The 27099-nt window shown below is 45.0% G+C and overlaps 1 protein-coding gene across 6 annotated transcripts in view; it reads left to right on the forward strand.

Moving 5' to 3' along the window:
- The window catches only part of PC (pyruvate carboxylase), a 133983-nt gene that overhangs the window by 69996 nt on the left and 36888 nt on the right, over positions 1-27099 (forward strand). The window contains exon 3 of one of the 6 annotated variants that reach the window (XM_077115589.1): positions 5653-5729. The exons of the other annotated variants lie outside the window; for them this stretch is intronic. The gene's annotated coding sequence lies outside the window, so the exon portion shown is untranslated. The remainder of the gene's footprint in view (positions 1-5652; positions 5730-27099) is intronic. 6 annotated transcript variants of the gene reach the window in all.

A 27099-nucleotide genomic window follows, 5' to 3' on the forward strand; every position in this document is an offset into this window, starting at 1 on the left:
TCAATTCTATTTTATTTATCTATATGTCTGTTTTTATGCCAGTACCTCACTGTGTTGATTACTGTAGCTTTGTAAAAAGTTTTGAAATTAGGATGTATGTATCATCCAACTTTGTTAATCTTTTTCAAGTTTCTTTTGGCTGTTTTGGGTCTATTTTTTTTCCATGTAAATTTTAGGATCAGCTTATAAATTTCTGCAACTGAAAAAAAAGGTTGTTGGGATTTTGATAGGGACTGCATTGAATCTGTAGATCAATTTGGAGAGTATTGCCATCTTAACAATATCACATCTAATGTTTCACGAACGTGGGATGTCTTTTTCATTTAGGTTTTCTTTCATTTCTTTCGGTGATATTTTGTTGTTTTCAGTGTACAAGTCTTACACTTCTTTTGTTAGAGCGTATTCCTAAGTATTTTATTCTTTTTAATGCTTGTGTTACTGTATTTTGATTTAACTTTATGTTGTCTACTCCCCTCTTCCCTATTGCTCCTCATCATCTAGACTGAGGACAGGGGACATTGTCCCCACAGGGCCTGGCCCCTTGGCAGTATAATGCACTGCAGTAAATACTTTATGGTATTATTTTTTGTCTACAGTGCCCTTGTGAAGAAGGCTTGGTAATTATTGTCCCTTGCTAGCGGTTGAAGAAGCCAAAGCACAGAATATCTAGGTGACTTGCATTTGGCACAGCACTGGTTAATGGTTAGCAGCCGAGGTAGGACCAGGATTCCAGTCTGATTCAGGGTTCCCAAGGTTCACTGCTCTTCCCAGCCATCACCTTGCACAGAACTGACACACTATTCTTGCCACTCTCTCCCCTACCCTGCAGGCTTGTACCTAGGTCTTTACTGCTCTTATATGGAATCCCCAGAGAAGCAGTAAGGCTGATATCACAAGAGTTGAATATTGGGGCCATTTTCTGGGCCTTTCTAATGTGCCAGTCTCTCCTATGTATCTCTAAAATATTTCACCTCACTGAGTTTTCATAGCAACTCCACAGGATAACTTGGCAATCTGAATTTTATAGATGAGGAAATTAAGGCTCAGAAAACTACGTAAATCTCCAAGTCACAAACATGGTGGTTTGGAGCTATGTACTCCAGACAAATATGGTCTTAATCTATTTCTGCGGATGTGAACCCATTGTAAACAGGACCTTGTGATGAGGTTACTTCAGTTAAGGTGTGGCCCAGCTGAATATGAGTGGGTCTTAGTCCTGTTATTGGAAGCCTTGTAGAAGAAGCCTGCAGAGAAAGGGAAAGCCAGAGGGAGCCTCCAGAAGCTGAATGTTAATGGAACACAGAAGAAAGTGGAGAGGCCACCATGTATATTGCCATGTGACAGAAGAGCCAAGGACCAAGGATCACTGGCAGCCAGCCCCAGGATGACATGGTCTTCTGAGAGAAAGCATTGCCATGATGATAGCTTGATTGTGGATTTCTAGCCTCAAAACCATGAACTAATAAATTCCTATGGTTTAAGCCAACATTGCATGGTATTTTATTTAGCAGCCAGGAAACAAAGCATAGAGTGAATTAAATATTGGAGCTACAATTCAACACAGCTCTTAGAAGTCAAGGCTGTGGGGTGGGAAAGGGGAATGGGACCTTCCTGGAAACCATGAAGGTCTGTCAACATTGGGGTTGGCTCGATCCGGAAGCAGTCGCACATCGACCTGGATTGGTATTGCAGAGTGGCTGGCTTGTTGTGAGGGTGAGGAAGAGACCTGGAGACGTGATTCTACACGCTGCGGTGTTATCCTGCAGTGGTAGCTCTGGTGGTGGAAGCTCATTCGCCATGTGCAGATCTTGCCTCCACCAGCCACATGGCAAATTTTCTTTTTTAACTTAACCACTAAATCTTTATTAATTGAATTTTTATTACATCAAACAGCAATACAATAGTAGTAAATATAGAGAAATAGTAAGTAAAGAGATGCAGCAATGAGGGGCAGTGCAAGTATAGCTCAGTGGTAGAATTCTCACCTGCCATGCAGGAGACCTGGGTTCAATTCCCGGAGCGTGCACATGCAAAAAAAAAAAAAAGAGAGAGAGAGAGAGAGAGATACAGCAATGAAATGAACACTGTTTGAAAGGGGATAGGGGTAGGGAAGTGGAAAGGGGTAGGTAGGAGGACCTGGACTAGCGAGAATATGCATGGACACTACTGATGGGGGCAAAACCAAGGATTCTTGTTCATCACTTCCCCATAACTTCCATGAAAAATTCCATCTATTATTATAAATTCCATTCCAGCAACCATTTTTCAAAGGGCACCTATCCATCCTGTGACTAAAGGTTTTGCTCACCACCTCAGTCCCTGGAGTTAATACCTAACCTAAAGCATCCTCGATTAAATTCTTTATCCAGTCATCTTTTAACTTTCTCCAACTAGGATTTTTTTCCATGTCCAATAGCCCTAAATGGACTGATCTCCCCACAGTTCTCTCTGTGTTCACTGGAAAGCTTTAAGAGCGGCAATTACAGAGTAGAGGGTCCCAAGGAAATATACACATCTACCTATATAGATCTCTAATACCTAACGTCATTCTAACTTTCTAATTCCACCCATTTAAGATTACTTAATAGTCCCACTCACCACTAACATACTTATGATTATTTATAATTCCCTATTAATGAAACTGGTTATGTAAAGAAATAAACAATGCAATTTTCACAGACCAATTACACATGGCAGATTTTTTTTTCTATTTTGTGGGGTTTTTTTTATTAATTAAAAAAATTAACAACAAACAAAACATTAAGATATCATTCCATTCTACATATACAATCAGTAATTCTTTTTTTCATTGTAGTTTTTTATTAATTAAAAAAAATTAACAACAAAGCATTAAGATATCATTCCATTCTATATATACAATCAGTAATTCTTAATATCATCACATAGTTGCATATTCATCATTTCTTAGAACATTTGCATCGATTTAGAAAAAGAAATAAAAAGACAACAGAAAAAGAAATAAAACGATAACAGAGAAAAAAAAGATTATACATACCATACCCCTTACACCTCACTTTCATTTACCACTAGCATTTCAAACTAAATTTATTTTAACATTTGTTCCCCCTATTATTTATTTTTATTCCTTATGTTCTACTCTTCTGTTGATATAGTAGCTAAAAGGAGCATCAGACATAAGGTTTTCACATTCACAGAGTCTCATTGTGAAAGCTATATCATTGTTCAATCATCATCAAGAAACATGGCTACTGGAACACAGCTTTACATTTTCAGGCAGTTCCCTCCAGTCTCTCCGCTACATCTTGAACAACAAGGTGATATCTACTTAATGCATAAGAATAACCTCCAGGGTAACCTCTCGACTCTGTTTGGAATCTCTCAGCCATTGACACTTTGTCTCATTTCCCTCTTCCCCCTTTTGGTCGAGAAGGTTTTCTCAATCCATTGATGCTAAGTCTCAGCTCATTCTAGGGTTTTTCTCAGTCCCTTGATGCTGAGTCTCAGCTCATTCCAAGATCTCTGTCCCATATTGCCAGGAAGGTCCACACCCCTGGAAGTCATGTCCCACACAGAGAGGGGGAGGATGGTGAGACTGCTCGTCATGTTGGCTGGAGAGAGAGGCCACATCTGAGCAACAAAAGAGGCTCTCTTGGGGGTGACTCTTAGGCCTAAATTTTAAGTAGACTTGACCTATCCTTTGTGGGGTTAAGTTTCATAGGAACAAACCTCAAGACTGGGGGCTCAGCCTATAGCTTTGGTTGTCCATACTGCTTGTGAGAATATCCCCAAGTTGAATTTCTCCCTGTTCTCACCATTCCCCGGAGGGGACTCACATGGCAGATTTTTAAAGTGCAGGAACCGTCACCTTCTGTCTTTGTTCTCCATAGCACTGACATAATTAGTTTCCCAGTTGGCATTTCTTGCAAGCTCTCTGAATAAATGAAAGAAAATCTCCATGCCCACTTTGCTTCATAGATAGAAGTCATGTAACCTCATTGCCTGTGTAGCTGCATTCCGAGTGATAGAGGAGAATGGGGACCCAAGGCAATTAGAGGAGTCCAGGTGGTGGGAGCAGCTTGTGCTGGATGGACCAGAAGGGAAGACAGGAGGGAGGGGACAGCTGTGAGAACTGCCTATGTCAGCTATGGGCCCAACCCCCAGAGCTGAGCTCACACTGATGTCATTTTCCACTTGGAATCACTGAGGGGAAGTCTGACCATGTCATACCCAGGGTTAACAATATTGTTTTCACGGCAGAGCAATCCATTAACCAGGACAGCAGTGAATAACTGCCATTGGTTTAACTGAGGCAGATGCTTACTCCTTCCCTCCTTTCTGTTTTCTAAAACAAACAACCATAAAGTAGTAATAATTGTTGGCTTTGAGAGTGTTTTACAAATGCCTATAAAGTTAATTACTGCAATATTTCAGTTCTGGATTTTCTGCTTAAATTGAAGACAGTGACGCAGATTGTCAGGTCTCTGCGTGACCCAGTGAGTGGCAGGGGCCCTGGCTTTCCTTCCCAGCCTCCTCCTCCTCCTGGAGCACATCCCCTTGTCCCTCTTCCCCATCAGTCCACCTATCAGTTGCCTCCTCATCTTTGATTTTCATTTCCGTGAAATTTCCTGGTGTCTTTGTTTCCTACGAGCTGCTATGACAAAATACAGCAAACTGGGGTGCCTTACAACAACAAATGTATCCTCTCAAATTTATTGTTCCAGAGGTGCTGCTTGTTGTCAGTTCTGGAAAAAGATGGGAGTGGAAAAAAGAAGTCCCTGTGCCCATGGGGATCCTGGACTCCCAAGGGAAGAGCAGGGAGCCCCTCCCCTCCACCCCCACCCCTGCTGTGTTTCCATTTAACTCTGGGTCTCCAGGGGATTCATTTGCATACACCCCTCTACCCAGTCCAGGCCACCCCTGCATTTCATTAATAGGCTCAGATGTGGGCCCAGCTCTGATCCTGGGGCGGGCTTGCAGGAGGGAAAGCAAAAGGCATGACAGTGACTTATTAACTGCCTCTGTCAAAACTCCCAGAGAGTTCAGTGAGGTTTTTGGTGGTTGGGGGGATGAGTAGGAGCTCCGTACCTGCTCTGGGGTAACCTGCCTTCAGTTAAGTGATCTGGGGTGTCCGAGATTTAAAGACTATTTGCTAATGAGATTATACCAGGCCAACAGCTCTCTGAGGCAGTAGGTCACATCTGTGAGGAAATCCAATCTCCCTGCCCTGTAGGACAAAAGACCAGGATGTCATCAGTTGCCAGGGAGTGGGGTCTCAGCAGGAAGGAGGAAGATATCTTACTCCTCATCTTTTTATCTCCCCTGTCTGGGCCCTCTGTGCCTTTCCATAGACAAGGTGCCCCATCCCTCTCCTAGCTGGGTTTCCCGTCCCTGGCCCTCCCTCCTTTGGAAAACCCAAACACCGCTGCCCTTTTAATCCTTTTGCCAGAACCGGTGGCAGTGGATTTTGACCGTCCCTCTTCCAGCTCACCCCTGTCTTGTTTGTTTTTTGCTTTTTTTTTTCTCTCTCTCTCATCTTCAGACAGTCAGCCCAAGGCCCACCCCTGAGCCGGAGATTGGCTCACGAGCAGCCTCTCTCCTCTGAGCTGTAGGGGAGGGGGCAGTTCTGGAAGTCATTGACGGGGCTTAACCTAGAACATCAATCATAAACAGGCGGCGGGCCCTGACTGGAGTGTCCTGGCACTGGGATCAGCATCACCTCCCTGGGGCTTTCCGGAACAACCTCCGCGGTAAGAGGATCAGCTCAGAGGCCTCTAGGCACTGGCCCAGGCTGGTGCGCGTGCATTTGGCTGCCAGGTCTCTTTCTTCTGGAACTTAACAGCCAGTGCTTATAGAGGGAGAAAACAAAGGGGTTCTGGGAACAGCTCCTTAAGAGAAGGGGTCCCCTATGGGCTAGATCATTGCTCAAGTGCCTGCGGGAACAGTTCTGGTCAGAGAGGGGCAAACCCCAGGTGCATGAGGTTAGCGATGAATACAGGTCCTGCCAAAGAGACCTGGCGGGCAGGGGGAGCTGGGTCACGAGAGCTCTGGGCAGAATGCCTTGGGGAGGTGGTGAAGGAAGAGGTGGGGGAAAGGCCGCAGGGGCCCCTGTGAGCGGGGTCCCTTGTGAGAATGAGGCTGACGGTGGCCCAGGAAGGGTCGGTGCTGAGTACAGCCCCGGCTGTGTGCCCAGGGGCTCCGTGCTCCAGCTCCTGGGGCCACTCGGGCCTTGACCAAATGCCTTAGAGCTGCAGAACGGAGGCTGGCTTCCCTGGACCTGGATTTGTAACTATCTGAGCCTTGAGGGAAAAGTGTGTACCCTGTGCCAGAGCTGGGCTCCCTAATAGAACCTCTCCTATTTGCTTAGAAGAAAACCATTACCTCAATTCAGGGGGAGGAGACATTGAAAAGGCCCCGCAGGGCTTGTGGTTCTTTATCTTTAACTGCAAACGGACCGGACTCTCCTCCTGGGATACTAATTCAAGGAGAAGAGGGAGACTGGCCGTGTGCGCGTGTGTATTAGGGTGTTTAGCGGACAGGTGAGGGCGGGGGCGGGCATGAGGTCAGCATCCATGGCTTACTTATATTCCCCGCTGCTTTGTCCCCAAAAACAAACCTTCTAAATCCTCCTCCCATCCCGTCAATCAGTCCTTGTTTGATGCCAACTATAATTCATTGGTAAGCCCCTCTGTGGGGCCCCTTTACATATATCCCTCCCAATGGCCATAGGAAGTCTTACTGTTGCTATTTTTCTGAGTCTCAGGGAAGACAGGTCTCCAGAGTCACCAGACTAGTTAGGTGCCAGAGGTCAGGGCCGGGCTGGGAAGCAGGAATGACTGGCCCTGACCCTAGACAGCATCAAGTTGGGGCACACTGGTGGGACAGGACAGATGGCCCCTGCTTTTCCCTCTCCCCACCCATCCACCGCAGGGTGCTCTGAAGCTCGGCCTTGCTCCCAGCCGGCCCCTCGGGACACTTGGCCTAACTTTCCTCGGTGACTTTAAGCTTCTTTACTCTCAAGGTGCAGCTTTCCACGTGCCAGCTGACTCATGTGCCTGAGTGGTGCCTTATATTTCGAGCATGCTGGTCTTGTCTCCTCAACCAAATAAGTTTCTTTTCTAAACAAATTTTAGAGTGGTTATATATATTTGTGTATAAGTGTGTGTGTGTGTATATCACAGAATTCCCCATTTTAACCATTTTTAAGTGTGCAATTCAGTGGTAGTAATTACATTCATAATGTTGTGCTAGGAACACCAAAGCTTTTTCATCACCCCAAACAAAAACTCTGTCCCCATTAAGCAATAATCCTACTTCTCCCCGCCACCCGGTCCCTGGTAACATCTACTCTATTTTCTGTCCCTAGGAATTTGCTTATTCTAGCAAACAATAATTCTTATTTCACATAAGGTTGACTCATGCAGTATCTGTCCTTTTGATAGTAAGTTTCTTGAAGGCAGAGGCCATTTTATATTATCTTTTGCCCCTCAAGGGTATGTTATAAACATATAGGTTTTCTGTAGATACTTAATTGCTTTGATTGTAGGAAATCTTATCATAATCCTTTGAATGTACATCATGGTTTACAGTTTATGAAACTGAAGGGGCATCTGAGATTTCACATGCAACAGGTCCCTTGATTGTCAGTCCTCTCTGCTGGGGGGCAAACCTATTTTATAAATGGAAAAACTGGTCTAGAGAGGCACGGCGAGTTCCCAATGTAACCCGTGCGCTGCTGACAGCGGTACCAGCTGAGCCCCGATCCAGGTTCGATAGTCTCAAAACTAAAGGAATTTAGAGACGAGAGGGCCAGTAGGAATAAGTAGTAAAGTTTATTAAAAAGAGAAGTTATCAAAAAGAGAGAGAGTACATATTAAAGAGGTTAATGTGGACATGCCCAAGGGAGGGACATGGACTGAGTAGAGTGGGCCCAGCTTGTTGTATAGGAAAGTTTTGTTGGTAGCACGTTTCCAAAGTAACCTTTGAATACAAGGTGTCTTCTTTGTTCTAGGAGGAGATAGCTAACAGAATTTCTGGTTCTTTGTCACATACCTAAAATTTGTCTTTGGGCAAATGGTTAGCAATCTTTATGATCCTATGCTTTCTATCATTAGCTAAGAGTTTTCATTGGGCCTGGAATTTTACAAGCTCTTATGGTTTGGAGAGGTTTCAGTGGTTTTGGGACTTTAGGGAAATTGTTGTCCCAGGAATTTCACAGCTCCTATTTGTTCCTTTGGAGCTAGTTAAGAAACAAGGGACTTGCAGTTGTCTGTTAACTCTTTCAGAGCTGTATAGGAAACCAGAGATGTGCAGTTATCCTGTTTTGCCACAGGTGGGAAAGTTGAGTTTTCTGAATGGAAGGCCTTGTCCTTTCAGGAAGCACAGCTGCTTGCCACGTGGCCCCAACACCATGTCCCCAGACTTTCTCTCTTCCTCCATGGAGGGTGGTCCCTACCTGCCCTCACCCTGCTGGCACCCACAGGTCCTTCTCCCTTCCACTTGGTCATACATTTCCTTATTTGTGTTGGTCCTTTTCCTTTCATTGGCATTTCTGTTTCTTAGTGTTTGTCCTTTTCCTTTCATTGGAATTTCCTTGCAAAGCTCCTGCCACCGCACCCTGGATGCAGCAATCATTTCATCACTTATATTGACACAATGAGTCAGCCTGAGCCCATGGCTAGGAAGACAGACAGTGAGAAGGAACGGTGTGGCAAGTAGTTCTGGAAGTAGACCTGGGTTGGAGGGGGCAGGGGAGTGGCGTGGGAGGTGGGGCCAGCAGGTCTCTCTAGAGCAACTCATCCATAAAATGAAGACTGTCTGCCCTGCCTGGCCTTCAGGGTCACTGGGCCGCAAATGAGACTATCTATTAAAGTACCTTATAAACTGCAGAGAACCACAAGAATGTTGTTAAATGTAATTATAGTATGTAAGTTAAAACTCAAAAGCTGTCAAACGGAATGATAACTGCCCCCCATGTGTTGGGGGATGACCTTGTCTGGGGCCAATACATAACAGATTCTTAGAACTGTTATTAATGATAATTCTTACTGTAATCCTGATAAGACAGGACCTGTCCTGCAGCTGGGGAGGGTGACATTTTCCTGGAGTAGGTACCTTTGGGTTGGGACTGAGAGAAACAGGAAGGTTAACCTGTCCCTGGTGTTTTCATAGTAACTTGTGACTCAGGTTCTAAAACTCTGTTTTCCCGAAAGGTTTAAAGTTCTCAGCTCCTTCCCTGGGAGGAACTATTCTATTCAAATGAACACTCCCCCCTGCCTGCTAAGGCCCCCACGCCCCCACTCCCCCACTGAAATGAGTCTTGGCAAGTCTGAAGCTGCCAAGTGGGTGAAGAGGCTTGCAGTTGCCCCTGCTGCCAGGCCACCTCCTGCAGCTACCGTGCTCCTGGAGTCACCCTGCCCCTTGCCACCCCAGGGCGGGCATGGCATGGTGGAAGCGAATGTGAGGCTCTTTGTCCTTTCCATAGAACTCCAAAACAATGCAGTGGAAAACCCCCGGGCCCCTCAGCCGTCTTTCTGTGGGTCTCACTGCCACCAGTTGCAGTGACTGTGACCAGGGGCATTAGCCTGGAGAGAAGGGCTGTGGGCAGAGGTGGGCCAGCATGGCCGGAGGAGGAAGAGGAGGCCCTTCACCAGGAAGCCACAGAAGGCCCAGCAGCGCCAGGGCCGGGGTGACACTGAGGAAGAAGAGCTGGAGGTGGCAGGCTGGAAGGAGCAGTGAAACTAGAGAGTGGCTGGCTGGAGTGCTTACAGCCTGAAAATCTAGCCATAGGCGGCTCCTGGAAAGGCAGACCAGGGCAGTGGTTGATGCTAGTTCCACTTGGGCAGATGGATAGGCCAGCATCTCCTTTGCCAGCTACCTTTGTGACCTTGGGCAAGTAACTAATCCTTTAAGTTTCTCTTTCCTTGCTTCAACACTGGGACACTGCTTTCTGAGGTTTTATAACACTGTGACACTGTGACACTGCCTACTGAGGTTTTCTGATGAGTAAATGAGATAACCGAAAGCATTTAACCTGGCGCTTGCTCTTAGTAACAGTAACAGCAGCACTGGTTCTGATACTTTGCCATGGGCTGTGCTATAGGATAAAACCAGCAATATTGGATGTTGTGATGGTAAGGTTCCTGAGTCAACTTGGCCAGGTGATAGTGCCTAGTTGTCTGGTCAAGCAAGCACTGGCCTATGTGTTGCTGTAAGGACATTTCATGGACTTAAATCATGAGCATGTTGGCTGCATCCATGACTGATTACATCTGCAGTCACCTAAGGGGAATGTCTTCTGCAATGAGTAACACTTAATCTAATAACCAGGAGGCTTTTAAGGAGGATTCAGAAGAGACAGTCGCTCTCTCTGCTTCAGCCGGCCAGCCTCTCCTGAGAGTTTGTTGAGGACCTTCATTGGAGCTGCCAGCTTGCGGCCTGCCCTACAGATCTTGGACTCTTACATCTTCACGGTTGTGTGAGACACTTTTAGAAATTTCATATTTATAGATATCTTCTCTTGGTTCTGTTTCCCTAGAGAACCCTAGCTAATACAGATGCCTAGGACTCAGTCTCAGGGAGGCCTCTGGCCCAGTTTTTTTGCTCGAATTCCAAAGTAGAGGGCAAAAAATTAGATCAAGGGGCTCTAAAAGTCTACTCTCATGAGGGTTAATAATGGGGAGAGAAAGTAGCAACAGCCATGGTCAAGGTCATGTCCTGTCTGGATTGCTATTTACTTCCTTCCTTCTAGCAGCTAGAGCACTTTGCCACTGAACTTCCTCTCCTTGGTTCATGAACTTGGCACTTTGATAAGCAGTCTGCCCAGAGAACCAAGTTTTCATAGTGAACTGGTTTCAAAAGTGCCTTCCTTCATTGGGCTGTTAGGGTGTGGGTGTCTAGCAGAGAGTAGTGGTAAAGGCTGGCCAGGAATGAATGGCTGAGTTTCAAGCATAGTTTCTGAGAAACTGGATTAATTTATCAGCCAAGGGAAGTTGAGATATCGAGGGATAAGCAACAATGGGAAGCCATTACCAGCCCTACGCTTAAAGGTCTCAAGAGATGAATAGTGTTTCCAGAGGCCAGTGAAGGCTGAAATTGTGCAGGGCCAGCAGGAATTGTTGTGGCAACAAGATGCAGCCCCTGCCAGGACTGGTAGCAAGTCCAATAAGGAGCAGGGAGGACAAACCCCATGCTCTCTCTCCTCCCACCCTCCTCTCTCCTGCCCATGCCTCCTATTAGCTGAACCTATGGAAACCAGCCAGCAGGAGAGCTGAGGTACCTCAGTCCATAGGGGTTGGCTTCCCTGGGTGCAGAGTAGGACAGAGACAAAGGAAGGGATGATGGGCAGGCCAGTGAGAGTAACCAACCCAGAAAACCACTCCTTAAGATACAAATTCTGGTGGAAGCATTGATTCAGTAAGTGTATTAGTTAGGGTTCTCTTGAGAAACAGAATCAACAGGAAGACTCGCAGATATAAAATTCATAAAGGTGTCTCATGTTACTGTGGGAACACAGAGTCCAAAATCTTCCATGCAGCCTGTGAAGCTGACAATTCCGATGGAGGGTCTGGACAAACTCCACAGGAGAGGCTTGCCAGCTAAAGCAGGAAAAGAGTCTGTCTCTTCTGAATCCTCCTTAAAAGGCTTCCAGTGATTAGATTAAGCATCACTCATTGCAGAAGACACTCCCCTTGGCTGATCTACAAATGGAATCAGCTGTGGATGCAGCTGACAAGATCATGATTTAATTCTATGAAATGTCCTCATTGCAACAGACAGGCCAGCACTTGCGCAACCAGACAAACAGGTACCACCACTTGTCCAAGTTGACACATGAACCTGACCATGACAGTCCACCCTTTGTCAACTTGGCAGCTATACATATCACCTTAAATCATAACTAATTTCTAAATAAAAAAACAATAAAACATACATTTTTTCTTTCACCTGACAATACTCAGCTGTCCTGCATATAACTGGAAACACATTAAATCTTCCAGAATAGGGTGCAAGTCCTTGGGTAAAATTCATTCTTTAACTTGATATCTTACAACTTAAATAGTATAACAGGAACAAAACAGCATTACAGTCCTCGTTTCTGTAACTGATCATGTGGTCGTAGTTCATATTTATCACTACTTTCTTCCACTACCCATTCCATGTTCCCTTTACCCTCAGCAAGCACTTCAGCTGGCCATGGTTCTTTGCCTGGTAGGGTGACCCAAACTTTCATTCCTGAAGTTTCAGAGCCATTTGTAGTCCTGCCTGGATTATGTTGGTTGCAGTTTTCCATTGATTTTAATCACAGGGTATGGTAGTACTAAAAGACACCCTAGGGGATCTCCTATATTCCAAGAAAACTCTTCTTTATCTCCATTGTGTAGTTGCAGTCCCATTTCCCCCTGATAGTTAGAGTCAATCACCCTAGACAATAATGTAATCCCCTTCTTGGCTTGTTGATCCAGGGGCATGAGTAGCCCAAAGTGACCAGGTGGCAGTCTTAGATTCCAGTTCAATGGAATCATTGTTGTTTCTCCTGGTGGAAGCACTCCCCCTTTTGGAACTAAAACCTGTAGACCAGCAGAGCTCAGGGTTGCAGGGACAGGAAGCAAAAATTTTCCTAGCGGACCACTAGGGTAATGTGAGTGGTACCACTCCCATTTCCAACCCTTGGTTCCTGGACCCATGGCTCCTGGCTATGGGAGAAACAGCACCATACAGTGGACGCGATTCAGACCATATATAGCTTCCTGGAGAACATTACCCCATCCCTTCAAGGTATTGCCATCTAGTTGGCACTGCAATTGAGTTTTCAAAAGGCCATTCCACCGTTCTATCAATTCAGCTGTTTCTGGATGATGGGGAACATGGTAAGACCAGAAAATTTCATGAGCATGTGCCCTTCCTGCACTTCATTTGCTGTGAAGTGTGTTCCTTGATCCGAAGCAATGCTATGTGGAATACCATGGCAATGGATAAAGCATTCTGGAAGCCCACAGATGGTAGTTTTGGCAGAAGCATTGCGTGCAGGGAAAGCAAACCCATATTCAGAGTATGTGTCTATTCCAGTTAGAACAAATCACTGCCCCTTCCATGAAGGGGGTGGTTCAATTAATCAACCTGCCACCATGTAGCTGACTGGTCACCTCAGGGGATGGTGCCATATCGGGGACTGACTGTGGGTCTCTGCTGCTGGCAGATTGGGCACTCAGCAGTGGCTGTAGCCAAGTCAGCCTTGGTGAGTGGAAGTCCATGTTGCTGAGCTCATGCATAACCTCCATCCCTACCACCATGACCACTTTGCTCATGAGCCCATTGGGCAACAACAAGAGTTGCTGGGGAGAGGCTGACTGATATCCACAGAATGGGTCATCTTATCCACTTGATTATTAAAACCTTCCTCTGCTGAAGTCACCCTCTGGTGTGCATTCACATGGGACACAAATATCTTCATGTTTTTAGCCCACTCAGAAAGGTCTATCCACATTCTTCTTCCCCAGACCTCTTTGTCATCAATTTTCCAATTATGGTCTTTCCAAGTCCCTGACCTTCTAGCCAAACCATTAGCAACAGCCCATGAGTCAATATACAAATGCACCTCTGGCCAGTTTTCCTTGCAAGCAAAATGAACAACCAGATGCACTGCTCGAAGTTCTGCTCACTGGGAGGATTTCCCCTCACCACTGTCCTTCAAGGACACCCCAGAAAGGGGTTGTAATGCTGCAGCTGTCCACTTTCGGGTGGTACCTGAATATCATGCTAAACCATCTGTAAACCAGGCCCAAGTTTTCTCTTCCTCAGTCAATTCACTGTAAGGAACTCCCCAAGAGGCCATAGCTCTGGTCTGGAAAATAGAAGGTAATGTGGCAGGAGTGGAGACCATGGGCATTTGGGCCACTTCTTCATGTAACTTAATTGTGCCTTCAGGACCTGCTCTTGGCCCTATCTTGTCTATACCATTTCTGTTTTACAATAGAGTGCTGCTGCTGTGCACACCCAACTCCATGGCTTGGTGGGTCAGACAATACCCAGCTCATGATAGGCAACTCAAATCTCATGGCAACTTGGTGGCCTATGGTTAAGCATTCAGTCTCTACTAAGACCCAGTAGCAGGCCAAAAGCTGTTTCTCAAAAGGAGAGTAGTTATCTGCAGCAGATGGTAAGGCTTTGCTCCAAAATCCTAAGGGTCTGAATTGTGATTCTCCTATAGGGGCCTGCCAAAGGCTCCAAACAGCATCTGTATTTGCCATTGACATTTCCAGCACCATTGGACATGCTGGATCATACGGCCCAAGTGGCAGAACAGCTTGTACAGCAGCCTGGACCTGTTGCAGAGCCTCCTCTTGTTCAGGTCCCCACTCAAAAATTAGTAGGTTTTCTGGTCATTTGATAAATGGGCCGGAGAAGCACACCCAAATGAGGAATATATTGTTGCCAAAATCCAAAGAGACCAACTAGGCGTTGTGCCTCTTTTATGGTCGTAGGAGGGGCTAGATGCAGCAACTTATCCTTCACCTTCACACCACTGCACACCTAGAAATTTCACTGAAGTTTCGAAGGCCCCTGTATTTTTGTTAGATTTGTCTCCCATCCTCTGACACGCAAATGCCTCACCAGTAAGTCTAGAGTAGTTGCTACTTCATGCTCACTAGGTCTAATCAACATGATATCATCAATATAAGGGACCAGTGTGATGTCTTGTGGAAAGGAGAAATGATCAAGTTCCCTGCGGACAAGATTATGACATAGGGCCAGAGAGTTGATATACCCTTGAGGTAGGACAGTGAAAGTATATTGCTGACCTTGCCAGCTAAAAGCAAACTGTTTTTGGTGGTCCTTACTAACAGCTATTGGGAAAAAAATATTTGCCAGATCAATAGCTGCATACCAGGTACCAGGGGATGTATTGATTTGCTCAAGCAATGATACCACATCTTGAACAGCAGCTTCAATTGGAGTTACCACCTGGTTGAGCTTATGATAATCCACTGTCATCCTCCAAGACCCATCTGTTTCCTGCACAGGCCAGATAGGCAAGTTGAATGGGGATGTGGTGGGAATCACCACCCCTGCATCCTTCAAGTCCTTAAGAGTGGCAGTAGTCTCTGCAGTTCCTTCAGGATTCTGGTATTGCTTCTGATTTACTATTTTGCTCAGAAGGGGCAGTTCAAGTTTCACTTGGCCTTTCCCACCGTAATAGCCCTCACTGCATAAGTTAGAGAGCCAATGTGGGGATTCTGCCAGTTGCTCAGTATGTCTATTCCAATTATACATTCTGGAGCTGGGGAAATAACTACAGGATGGGTCCGGGGGCCCACTGGACCCACTGTGAGAGAGACCTGAGCTAAAACTCCATTGATCACCTGGCCTCCATAAGCTCCCACTCTGACTGGTGGACCAGAGTGACGTTTTGGGTCCCCTGGAATTAATGTCACTTCTGAACCAATGTCTAATAATCCCCAAAATATCTGATTATTTCCTTTTCCCCAATGCACAGTTACCCTGGTAAAAGGCTGTCGGTCTCCTTGGGGAAGGCTTGGAGGAAGATTAACAGTATGAATTTGTAACAGTTACTGGAATGTAACTAGGTTTTCCTCCAAAGGAACCTGGCCTCCCCTTTCATTCAAGGGGCTCTGGCTCTGTAAACTGTCTCAAATCTGGAAATCGATTAAGGGGCTGTGACTCTGTGTTTCTGTAATTCAGGCTAGACTTCTGTTTACTTGACCTAGAACTCTTTTGTTTATACAGCTCGAACAAGAATTTAGTAGACTGCCCTTCTGTTGTATTTTCTAGGTACCCCATGATTTACTAGCCAATGCCACAAATCTCTGCGAGCCATATAATTTTGAATCCTGCTTTGAGTTTGCTGTCTATTATAATAGCCACATCTACCCTGTCTTTGGTGATTAAGTGCTGCCACCTGGCTTCTGCTAACTTGAGATCTGGTCATCCCCATTGTGTTTAAGGATTCCAGCTCAGTGACAGCAGTTCCTACAGTAATATCTGACCTACAGAGAAGTGCAACTACAGAGCTCTTCAGGGATGATGGCACTAGTCTCTCAAATTTATTTCTCACTGTTCTGGTAAAAGATGCATCCTCTGGACATTCTGGGGTGAAGAGCAGGCTTTGCATGATAAATTCACTCTAACATTCCAATAGCCTCTGGATTCCCTCATCTACATTATACCAGGGCAGTTCTGGCATTTCAACCTCAGGTAATGTCAGCCACCTTTTGATCCATGTTTCAACCAACCATCCATACAAACTGTTAATACCTTTTCTAACCCCTCAAGCTATAACATTGAATGCAGAATCTCTGCTTAGTCGGCCCATATCAATAAATTCAGCCTGATCCAGCCTTATATTCCTCCCACCATTATCCCACACCCTTAAAATCCACTGCCACACATATTCCCCTGATTTCTGTCTATATAAATTGGAAAACTCAGTTCTTTTGGAGTATAACATACCTCCTTAGGTGTGATACTTTGTACCTCACCTTTAGGGCCTGTTGGACTTTAGTCTAGTTAAAGGTCTGGAAGAAATGAGGGATGGTGGGGATGGGTCATGCAAAGAATTAGAAATATCTTCCAAACCATTTGCTTCAGGGCATTCATTTGCCGTTTCATCTGGTGAAACAGGATTAATCACTCTAGGGCTAATCCCTTCAGGAGGAGGTTGGGTGGCAACTCCTCAGGGCAGGCTGGAGGTGGGGCGGCTGTGTCCTCAGGTTAGACTATTACGGGATTATCTAGAGAACACTCAGAATGACCTAGGGTTTCAACCTCACCCCAACATCATTATCCATCCATATGTCACCATCCCATTTTTCAGGGTCCCACTCCTTTCCAATCCATGTCCTCACTTTAACGGCAGACACCATGCAACATTGAGATTTCAGTTTGTGTTGTTAAGTTGCTACTCTAACAATAAGATTCTGAGTCTTATTTTCAGAGATCTCAAGTCTATGGCTACAGGAAATAAGATTTTCTTTCAGGATACTCATAGAAACGTCTACATCTTTCAGATGGCGCTTAAGTTTCTCGTTTGAAGCCTTAAGCCCATCCCTTTCACTCCTTAATGTATCCAGTGTATCTAACAACAACCAACCAGCATCTCTATACCTCTTATTTCCACAAAACTCCATAAAGCTGTCAAAAACATTATCCCCCAGAGCCTGGCTTTGTACAAGCGAAGCATTAGGAAAATTGAATGGTGATATTTTAACTATCTCTTTTGCCACTTCACTCCATGGATTGGGAGTGTCATTCTGATTATGGGAATTGGAGTCCTTAGTGCCTTTGAGTCCAGTCAGAGTAGAAAACCATTCATAAAAACCCATTTTTAATATTCTGTTTCTTAAGAACCACTCCTGGTACCAAGTTGTATTAGTTAGGGTTCTCTAGAGAAACAGAATCAGCAGGGAACACTTGCAGATATAAAATTTATAAAAGTGTCTCACTTTACCGTGGGAACGCAGAGTGCAAAATCTGCAGGACAGGCTGTGAAGCTGACGATTCTGATGGAGGGTCTGGATGAACTCCACAGGAGAGGCTCACCAGCCAAAGCAGGAAGAGAGCCAGTCTCTTCTGAATCCTCCTTAAAAGGCTTCTGGTGATTAGATTAAGCATCACTCATTGCAGAAGACACACCCCTTTGGCTGATTACAAATGGGATCAGCTGTGGATTCAGCTGACATGATCATGATTTAATTCTATGAAATGTCCTCATTGCAACAGACAGGCCAGCACTTGCCCATCCAGACAAACAGGTACCACCACTTGGCTAAGCTGACCCATGAACCTGACCGTGACAATAAGTGTGACATGCAGGGGGAGTAGAGCTCTGGCATCCTCAGGGTCAGAAAAGCTGCTGCTTTTTGGAAAGGGGCTGCCCCCAAATAAAAATTAATTACCAATTAAAAGTTTGGTCACCAAGGACAAATAGGTAACAAAATGAAATAAAAGGTATCCAGATTGGGAAGGAAGAAGTAAAATAATCTCTTATTTGCAGATCACATGATCTTTTATGTAGAAAATCATAAGGAGCCCACTAAAAAGCTATTAGAACTAATAAGTGAGTTCAGCAGGGTTGCTGGATACAAGATCGATATACAGTTATCAAGTGTGTCTTTATACAGTAGCAATGAGCAAACTGAAAAACTGAGAAAAGAATTCTCACAATAGCATCAAAAGAATAAAATATTTAGAGATAAATTTAACAAAAGAAGTGCAAAATTTATACTCTAAAAACAAAACCATTGTTGAAAGGAATTAAAGACCTGAATAAATAGAAAGACATCCCAAGTTTCAAGATCAGAAGACTTTAATATTGTTAAGATGGCAATACTCCCTGAATTGATCTACAGATTCAATGCAACCCCTATCAAAATCCCAGGTGCCTTTTTTTTCTTGTTGTAGAATTTCATAAGCTGATCCTAAAATTCATGTGGAAATGAAATGGACTCAAAACAGCCAAAAGAATCTTGAAGAAGAATAACAAAATTAGGGGACTTACACGTTCCAATTTCAAACCTTTTTACAAAGTTGAACTTATCCAAACCGTGTGGTACTGGCATAAGGACAGACATATAGAACAAAGGAGTAGAATTACGTGCCCAGAAATAAACCCTCACATTTATGGGCAATTGATCATCAAAAGGGTGTCAAGACAATTCAATGGGGAAAAAACCGTCTTTTCAACAAATGGTGCTGGAACAACTGGGCATCCACATGCAAATGAATGAAGTTGGCCTACTACCTCATGCCATATACAAAAATTAATTCAAAGTGGATCAAAGACCTAAATGTTACAGATGAAACTATAACCCTCTTAGAAGAAACGTAGGCATAAGTCTGTGACCTTGGATTAGGCAATGATTTCTTAATTACTACAACAGAAGCATAAGCAATAACAAAAAAAAGATAAATACGACATCATCAATATTCAAAACTTTTGTTCTTCAAAGGACACCATCAAGAAAGTGAAAAGACAGCCCACAGAATGGAAGAAAAATTTTGCTTATCATATATCTGGTAAGGGATTTGTATCTAGAATATATAAAGAACTCTTACAACTCAATAACAGAAAGACAACATAATTTAAATATGGGCAAATGATCTGAATATCGAGTTTCATTTCTTTTGCCAAAAGGGCAAATAGAGAAATGGTTCCATGTACCCCAGCACTCCCTATTTCCTGTCTCTGGCCTCAAGGTAGGAACTCAGGCCATCTGGTGTTCTTTTGGCAGTGGCTCTCAGGGAGATGGGGAAAGGGTCCTGACTGTAATCTGGTATAAATACTCTCACTACATGTGGGATTGATTTCAGGCTAGTAATGTTGGTTTCAGTGAGCTGGGGGTTGGAAAGGGGTGCACGGTCGACCTCATGAGCCAGTGGGCTCAAGCTCCAGCTCACACTGCATTTGGCTCACGACAGACCCTCTCTGACCCATGCACCTGGGCAGGAGGACCTGTTTTCAGGTTGTCTGACTTATTCTGACTGAGGAGGTTATCAGGGTCAAATCGTGATGCCAGACATTGCAGCAGCCTCAGCCCTGACTTCATGACCCCATGCCCGCCCCCACTCTGTTCCTCGGTTTCCCCAACTGTAACAGTAAAAGCTAATGATCCTAACAGAAGCTGATGATGGGCCAGGCACTGCTCTAAGCACTAACTAACACATTAACTCATGATCTTGGAAACAACCCCACCAGGCAGTAGCTGTTGTTAGCCCTGATTGTACAGATGAGGAAATGGAGGTCCAGAGGTTAAGTGACTTGCCCAATATAGATTGGTTGGCTTAGTGGGGCCCTAATTTGAACCCACGCCATTTGACCCCTGGGATCTTAAGCATTATGTTATCCCTGCTCTGTCCTACCAACATCTGGGAATTCAATTCAGATGTTTCTTTTCTCCTAAGACCCAGTCAGGGCCATGGAACTCCTGGCTCATTAGTGTTGCCAGACAAAATAGAGGATGCCCAGTTCAATTTGAGTTTCAAATAAATAAGTTCTTTCTTAGTATAAGTGTGTGCCAAATATTGCATGGGGTGTACTTATATTAAAAAATTATATGTGTATTGGAAATTCAAATTTAACCAAGTGGTCTGCGTTTATATTTGCTAAATCTGGAAACCCGAGGCCAAGTCACTTTCTTTTGCTTGGAAGAGAAGAGCATTAGAAAGCAAATTCTGCAACTGGTCAGCATTGGGGGAGCTTCAGGTGAGCATTCCAGCTGTTTATACCTCTCTTCAGGCTGTGCTAAGAGACCCAGAGCGCTCATTCATGGTATATTTCAAACTAGACATGCTTAATACCTGAACTCTAAACATGTTGAACTTTTGCTTTTTTAACCTAAGGAAAGTATATTGAAACAGCATTCTGAGGAACATCCAAAAATACAGCTTGAGAACGGCTTTGCTTCTTAACCTTCAAGATTAGAGACTCACAATAGAAATTTAGGAAATCTCATAAATCAGTCTGACATTTTACTATTCCAGAAGCATCGCTTGATCTAAATCAACCGATTCAGAAAACCATTGAAATTTTTTTAACCCTCCCTCCCAAGGGCAACACATGGCTTTTTCTTATCTGCACCCTTTGCTGACATGACTAGCTAGACACTTTTCTGAAAAATTGAATTTCAGTCGTCTTTAAGGCAGCTTGAACTCTTTTCCTTGTTCTTCTTGGAGCAGCTGCGGTAGACAAGTCGCTAGGATATCAACAGGAAATCTTGTCATCTACAAATGAATCTTCCTTGGGCTGTTGCTTTGCTCTTTTGGTTGTGCCTCCTGGGATCCGATGTCTTGGCTTCTCAGCCTAAACAGTCACTTCAGGCCTTGACTGAGTCAGTGCTTTGGCTTGATGCCTGGGTCCCAATGAGCTGTATCCGTATAGCCACTTGTGGCTACTTTGGGACTGTCTCAGAAAATCTAGGCTGTCTGGTCCTGGAGGAGGAGCGTCCTTTGCCCAGTTCAAGGCCAGTCTTTCTCCTGTGCTGCGGAACCTCCTTCCCAGACTTTGCTCCAGCTCATATCTCCTTCCCTGACCCTTCAGCTCTCCTTCCTTCCAACCTCTTTCGCCGCCTTCTTCCTATAACTTGCTAAACATTCTTTCGTACAGGAAAGTATCTGCTAAGTATATCATGGGGAATAAATTCATATCTAGAATACATAAAGAATTATCACAACTCAGTAAGAAACACAGTAAACCCAGCAGAAAAATGGTCAAATGAAATGAGCAGACAATTCACAGAAAAGAAAACTTAAATATACGTCCAGAATCATGAGAAGACATCCAACTTCACTAATAATTAAGGAAATGAAAATTAAAACTAGATACCATTTAATTCTTACAAGACAGACAAAAATTGCAGTCTGACAGGATAAGAGATGACAGAGATAGAGAAATAGAATTTCATTTGTGCTGCTAGGAGCTGCGTAAATTATTAGAGCAACTGCTTTGGAGAGAGATTTATCAGTGCTGCCATTTAAGACACGCCTACCATCTGATGCAGCAATTCCAATTCTAGGTGTATATACCCTAGAGGAACTCTGCACATTTTGTGTATGTGGTTGTCAAGGTTATTGGTTTTAACATTTTCAATTGATGTTTTTATTATGGCCACTTTCAAACATACAAAAGTAGGAAAAAGATAGTATAATAAGTTCCATGCACTGCCATCTACCTTCAACAGTTAACATTTTACCAGTCTTTACAACACAGTGCCTCAGTGGCTGAAAATCCCTTTTTTATGTCCTCTGTTTGGACATTAATAAATTTTGGTATATATAATATAATATACAGCAATTAAAATTAATGAACTGGATCTTACTGTATCAATGTGGATGGATTCCAGATATTATGGTGGGTGAAAAAAGTGAGTTAAAAAATGACAGCCTATAGTATATAAGAGAACTAGAACACAAGTGTATCATTACAGATGCACCACTATCTAATCTGTATAAAACGAATGAAGGGAAAAGCTCTCCAGCCACTCTGGATTGTGGTTACCTCTGGGGAAGGGAAGAGGAAAGGAACAGGGTCATGGGATTAGGAAGAAGCACAAGAGAGACTTCAACTGTTTGTAGAGTGTGGTTTCCCTTTGGTTCAACTATTATTTTGTCAAAATAAACATGTGGACGTTTCAGGAAGCACATCTTACCACAGGCATATAAAGGAACCTGCAGGCTCCAGTCACCCCCTCCCTGTGATTGACTCCTGTCCCCCCTACACAACCATTTTTTTGTTTAAACATGGGCAGGCACCGGGAATCGAGCCTGGGTCTCTGGCATGGCAGGCAAGAATTCTGCCACTGAGCCACCATTGCACTGCCCTGACACAACCACTTTTGATTCTTCACTGCTTACCCTCATATTTCCAAAGAATATTACACTCATTTTTTGGCATCCTTTTGTGGGAGATTTAGCTCCCTTTTAGTACCCCCCACCACCAGCCCCCAGACACATACCCACTTTCTCTCCCTTCATTCTCCAAGATGGTATGTGACCATTTTTATTGAAATACGTTTTGGATTTTTAGGTTTTTAAGATCAAATCAGTGTCCACACTGGAGAACACAGTGTACTCTGGGAGCATTTTCTTACATAACTTCTCATTTTCCTGGAATTTCACCTCATTCCTTCATCCCCAGAGAAGCAAATGCATGGATTTTAAATTGTCATCTCCTCTCAATGCTTTCATAGACAGCAGACAATCTAGCCCTGTCCCCTGCCTTTAGAAACACCCCACCCAGGAGCTTTCTGGCCTCTGTTGTGGTCTGCACTGGGATTTCCCTAGTCTGTAGCATGTTGAGCCTTCTCCATTACCAAGAATTCCCTTTGCTCCTTCTACGTTGGCTCCCCAGGCTCCTGGGGCCTGGGGCCTCTGCATTCTTGGTTACTTACTCCCTGTTTTTTGTCAGAGCCCATGCCCTGGGAGCTTCTCCCTGAAAAACTTCCTGAGCTAATATTTATGGGGAGGTAAATTTTTTGAGGCCAGGCATGTCCAAAAATGTCTACTTTATACTTTTACCCCCAGACTGGATAGTTTAGCTGGGTAGAGAAGTCAACATTGGAAAGCATTTTCCCTGAGAAGTTTGAAGACATTCTGGCTCCAGTGTCATCACTGAAGACTTCTGAATGTGACCTTCTTTTCCTTTCTCCTCTTCAGGAGTGCAGTAGACTGAATAGTGCCCATCCAAATAGATCAAGTCTTGATCCCCGGAGCCTATAAATGTTACCTGACTAGGAAAAAGGGTCTTTGCAGGTGTGAGTTAGTTAAGGCTTTGACATGGGGAGATGATCCTGGTTTATCCAGGTGGACACTAAATCCTATCACCAGTGTCCTTAAAAGAGAGAGGCAGAGGGAGATTACACATAGAGAAGTAACGGCGAAGTGACGATGGAGGCAGAGGTGGGAGGGACACAGTCACAAGCCAAGGAAGTGAGGACCAGATCTTTCCCTAGAGCCTCTGGAGGGAGTACAGCCCTGCCGACACCTCGGGTTTGGCCCAATGGGACTGACTTCGGCCCCCTGCCCTCCAGAACTGTGAGAGAATACATTTCTGTCATTTGAAGCCCCCCAGCTTGCTGTAATTTGTTACTGCAGCCACAGGAAAACGAAGACAGGAAGGTGCTGGGGTCCCTCCCGCTCCACCTCCAGGGGGTTTTCATCATTGTGCTCGGCTCTGAGACCCCTTTCACCATGGAAATATGTGTCCTTCCCTCCTTCTGTGCATACTTCTCCTCCCTTCTGTTTCCCAGACTCCCTGGCAGCTGGGTGTTGGGCCCCTTGTGCTAAGTTGCTTATTTTCTTGCCTTTCCCCCCATTTTCCATATTTTTGTCTTTTTGTTTTCTTTTCTGGGCACTGTCCTCAGCTGTCTTCTAATTCTTCTATTTATCATTTTAAAAATTTTCTGCCACTCTATTTTTAATTTTCTAGCACTCTGTCTTGTTACTTTTTAAAAATAGCTGCCGCCTCTTACTGAATGGATGCAATAGCTTCTCTTATTTCTCAGAGGAGAGGAGTTATAGTTTCTCCCAGGAATCTGCTCTCCCTGTTAATTTTCTCCTTAGAATTCCCTGTTTTGGTATCTTTTTTTCAGGCTCGAGACTTCCTTTCCTCGAACTCATGGTGATTTTTGGCTGCCCGTTCATACTGACGAGTACACCCCTTGGACAGCCTGGGGCAGAGTGGGGGGTGCTTGTGGGGGAGTGGCCTCACTGTGGGGCACTGAAGCTGCAGGCAGGACCTTTCTTTGGGAGCCCAACAGCGTCAGTGACTACAGGACTTCTGCCTTGGGGCGCTGGGTTTCCCAGAGAGGACTCGTCTGCTTTGCTGCCTGGCCGGGACTAGCCTGGAGACCTGGTGACAAATGAGAGGGTTTCGCAGTCTCAATCCCCGTGTTCATTGCGAGACCTGCTCCCCTGGGCTGGACCCCCTGGCGGCGTTGAAGCCTCTCCTGGGACTGAGCACCCTATCTCCTGACGGGCTGGTGCCTGGGGGTCAAGAGCAGGGCCCGGGGGTGTGCATCCAGCCCTTGGGCAGGCAACTCGACCTGTCCTGTGTGTGCCTCAGTTTCCATAGCCCTAGATGTGGGAGCAGCAGTTGTCTCTGTCGCAGAGGGCTGTTGACTACAGCATAGGCCCTGAGAACAGGGTGGGCTCCTCAGGGAGCCTCGGGGTTTGTAGCTACTATTGTCCTGCTGGGGTGGAGAGAGGTGCCGCCGTGCAGTGCTGCGTGTCAGGTTGGGGACCTGGGATCTAAGTCCCTTGTGCTTCAGCCCTATCCTCCTTCCCACCTTGGGGGAAGCTGGAGCCACACATTTCGCATCTGCCAGGGAGTCTGCAACTCAAACTGGCTGGCTGGGTGCCGCTCACCTTCTGCTGCCTCGACCCGCTCAGTCGCCCTGGTTCATGTAGGGCCCGTCACCCAGGCTTTAACAGACGTTTCTCTTCTGCACTGTCAGCCTTTCGGTCCTCCTCCTTGTGGGGTTAGGCTCTTTTTTTTTTTTTTTTTTAAACTTTTACTGATGTTTTAGTGGGATTTCAGGAGGGGACGGCCATAAACTGCCCTGCTCAATCCACCGTGTTTCGCCTGATCTATTTCCTGTTCCATCCACTGCATTTCACCTGATGTATTTCTTAGACGCAAACGTAGTAGCATCTGCATGTGTTTATTCTGGGAGAGGGACGGGGTATTGCGTTACTAGCTGGGTTGTCTGTCATTTCCAAATGTTGCATCCTGGTACCCTCTGCGATCTCCCTGCCTTTCTTTTCCTTTTCTACCTAAACTGTCTGGAAGTTCCCCTTACACTCTGAGGAGTGTGAGGCAAAGCCTTACTCACCGCTCACTTCTCTCTTCTATGCCCTCTGTCCCGGCCTCCCCGCCAAGACGGCTCTTGCTCAGACCACCAGGGAGCCCCCCACTACCAACGGTGGTGGCTGGCTTTTAAAAATTCCTTTTGGCCTTCAACACACCCCACCCCACCCCACCCCCCATTCCATCTTCCTTGAACTCCTTGGTGCTCATGGAAGCACCCTAGTCCACAGCTGTGGCCATCCCTGGGCACCTCCTCTGCGTCGCCTCCTCTCCCTCTGCTCTGGCCTTGTCTGCAGGTATCTCCAGGCCTCCTTGCTCACCCTCCTGCTGCCAGCTACACCTGAGCCACTGGGGGTTCCCAGGCCTCTGTCTCCAGCTCAGAACTCCCCCTAAGCGTTACATGCACGAGTGCAACTGCTTGTTCAGAGCTTGCAGTCAGCTCAAGCTCATTAGGCTCAAAACCAAACTCGCCGGCTTCTCCCTACACCTGCTCCTGTTTTTCTTTCACTTGGCGTCACCCCTTTTCATGCTTTCCCTTAGACTAGGATCCCAGGAATCAGCCTTACCCGCAGCCTCCAACCTGGCATCTGGCATCTAAGTCGCCCAGTGCCATCAACTTCACCTCCTAAGTATTTCTGGACTTGGAACCCACCTCTCTTTTCTTCCTCCTGTGCCCTGGTCCTCGTTGTCTTTTGCCTGAATTAGCATAGCTTCCTAATTTATCTTCCACCTCGAGTCTTTTCTCCTCAAAAACTTCCGTATATCTGCCAGAGTGGCTCCTCTAAATTGCAAGTCTGGTATCCTCCTGCTTGATTTCCTTTTTCCTTTTTGTAGTAGGGCACCTGTAGGTTTACAGAAGAATCATGCAGAAAATGAAAAGTTCCCCTAACACAACACCCCCCCCACACACACACATACACACATACAACCCCCAGTTTCCCTGTTATTACATTTTGCTTTAATGGGTATATCTATGTTACAATTGATGAAAGAATTTTATTATAATTGTACTATTAACTGTAGTCCATAGTTTACACTAGGATTCACTTTGTGTTGTATAGTTCTAAAGTTTTGTTTTAAATTTGTATTTTAGGAAAATTTATATAATCTAAAATTTCCCTTTTTAACCACTCTCAAATATACAATTCAGTGGCGTTACTTACATTCAAAATTACCACCATCCATTTCCAAAACTTTTCTATCACCCCAAAAAGAAACTCTGTCCCAATTAAGCATTAAGTCCACATGCCCTACACCTCTCCACCCCCCAACCCCAGGTAGCCAGGGTTCTAGTTTCTGACTCTGAATTTTCGCTTTCTAATTATGTCATATGATCATACACTATTTCTCTGTTTGTGACTGGCTTATTTCACTCAACATGACTTCAAGGTTTAGCCTTGTTGGGGCATGTAGCAGAACTTTCCTTTTTACACTGAATGTTACTCCGTTGTGTTTATATACTACATTTTGTTTATCCGTTCATCTGTTGATGGACACTTGGGTGGCTTCCACCTCTTGGCAAATGTGAATAATGCCGCTGTGAGCACTAGCGTGTAATTATCTGTTCAAGGCCCTGCTTTCAATTCTTTTGACTATATACCTAAAAGTGGGGTTGCTGGGTCATATGGTAATTCTTAACTTTCTGAGGAACTGCCAAACTGTCTTCCACTGCCGCCACACTGTTTTATATTCCCACCAACAGTGAATGAACGAGTGTGTATTTCTCTACAGATCTCCAACACTTGTTATTTTCCGTTTTTTTTAAACAATGGCCATTCTGGTGGGTGTGCCCTGCTTGA

The sequence above is a fragment of the Tamandua tetradactyla genome, chromosome 9 (assembly GCF_023851605.1).
Source record: "Tamandua tetradactyla isolate mTamTet1 chromosome 9, mTamTet1.pri, whole genome shotgun sequence".
NCBI classification, from domain to species: domain Eukaryota; kingdom Metazoa; phylum Chordata; class Mammalia; order Pilosa; family Myrmecophagidae; genus Tamandua; species Tamandua tetradactyla.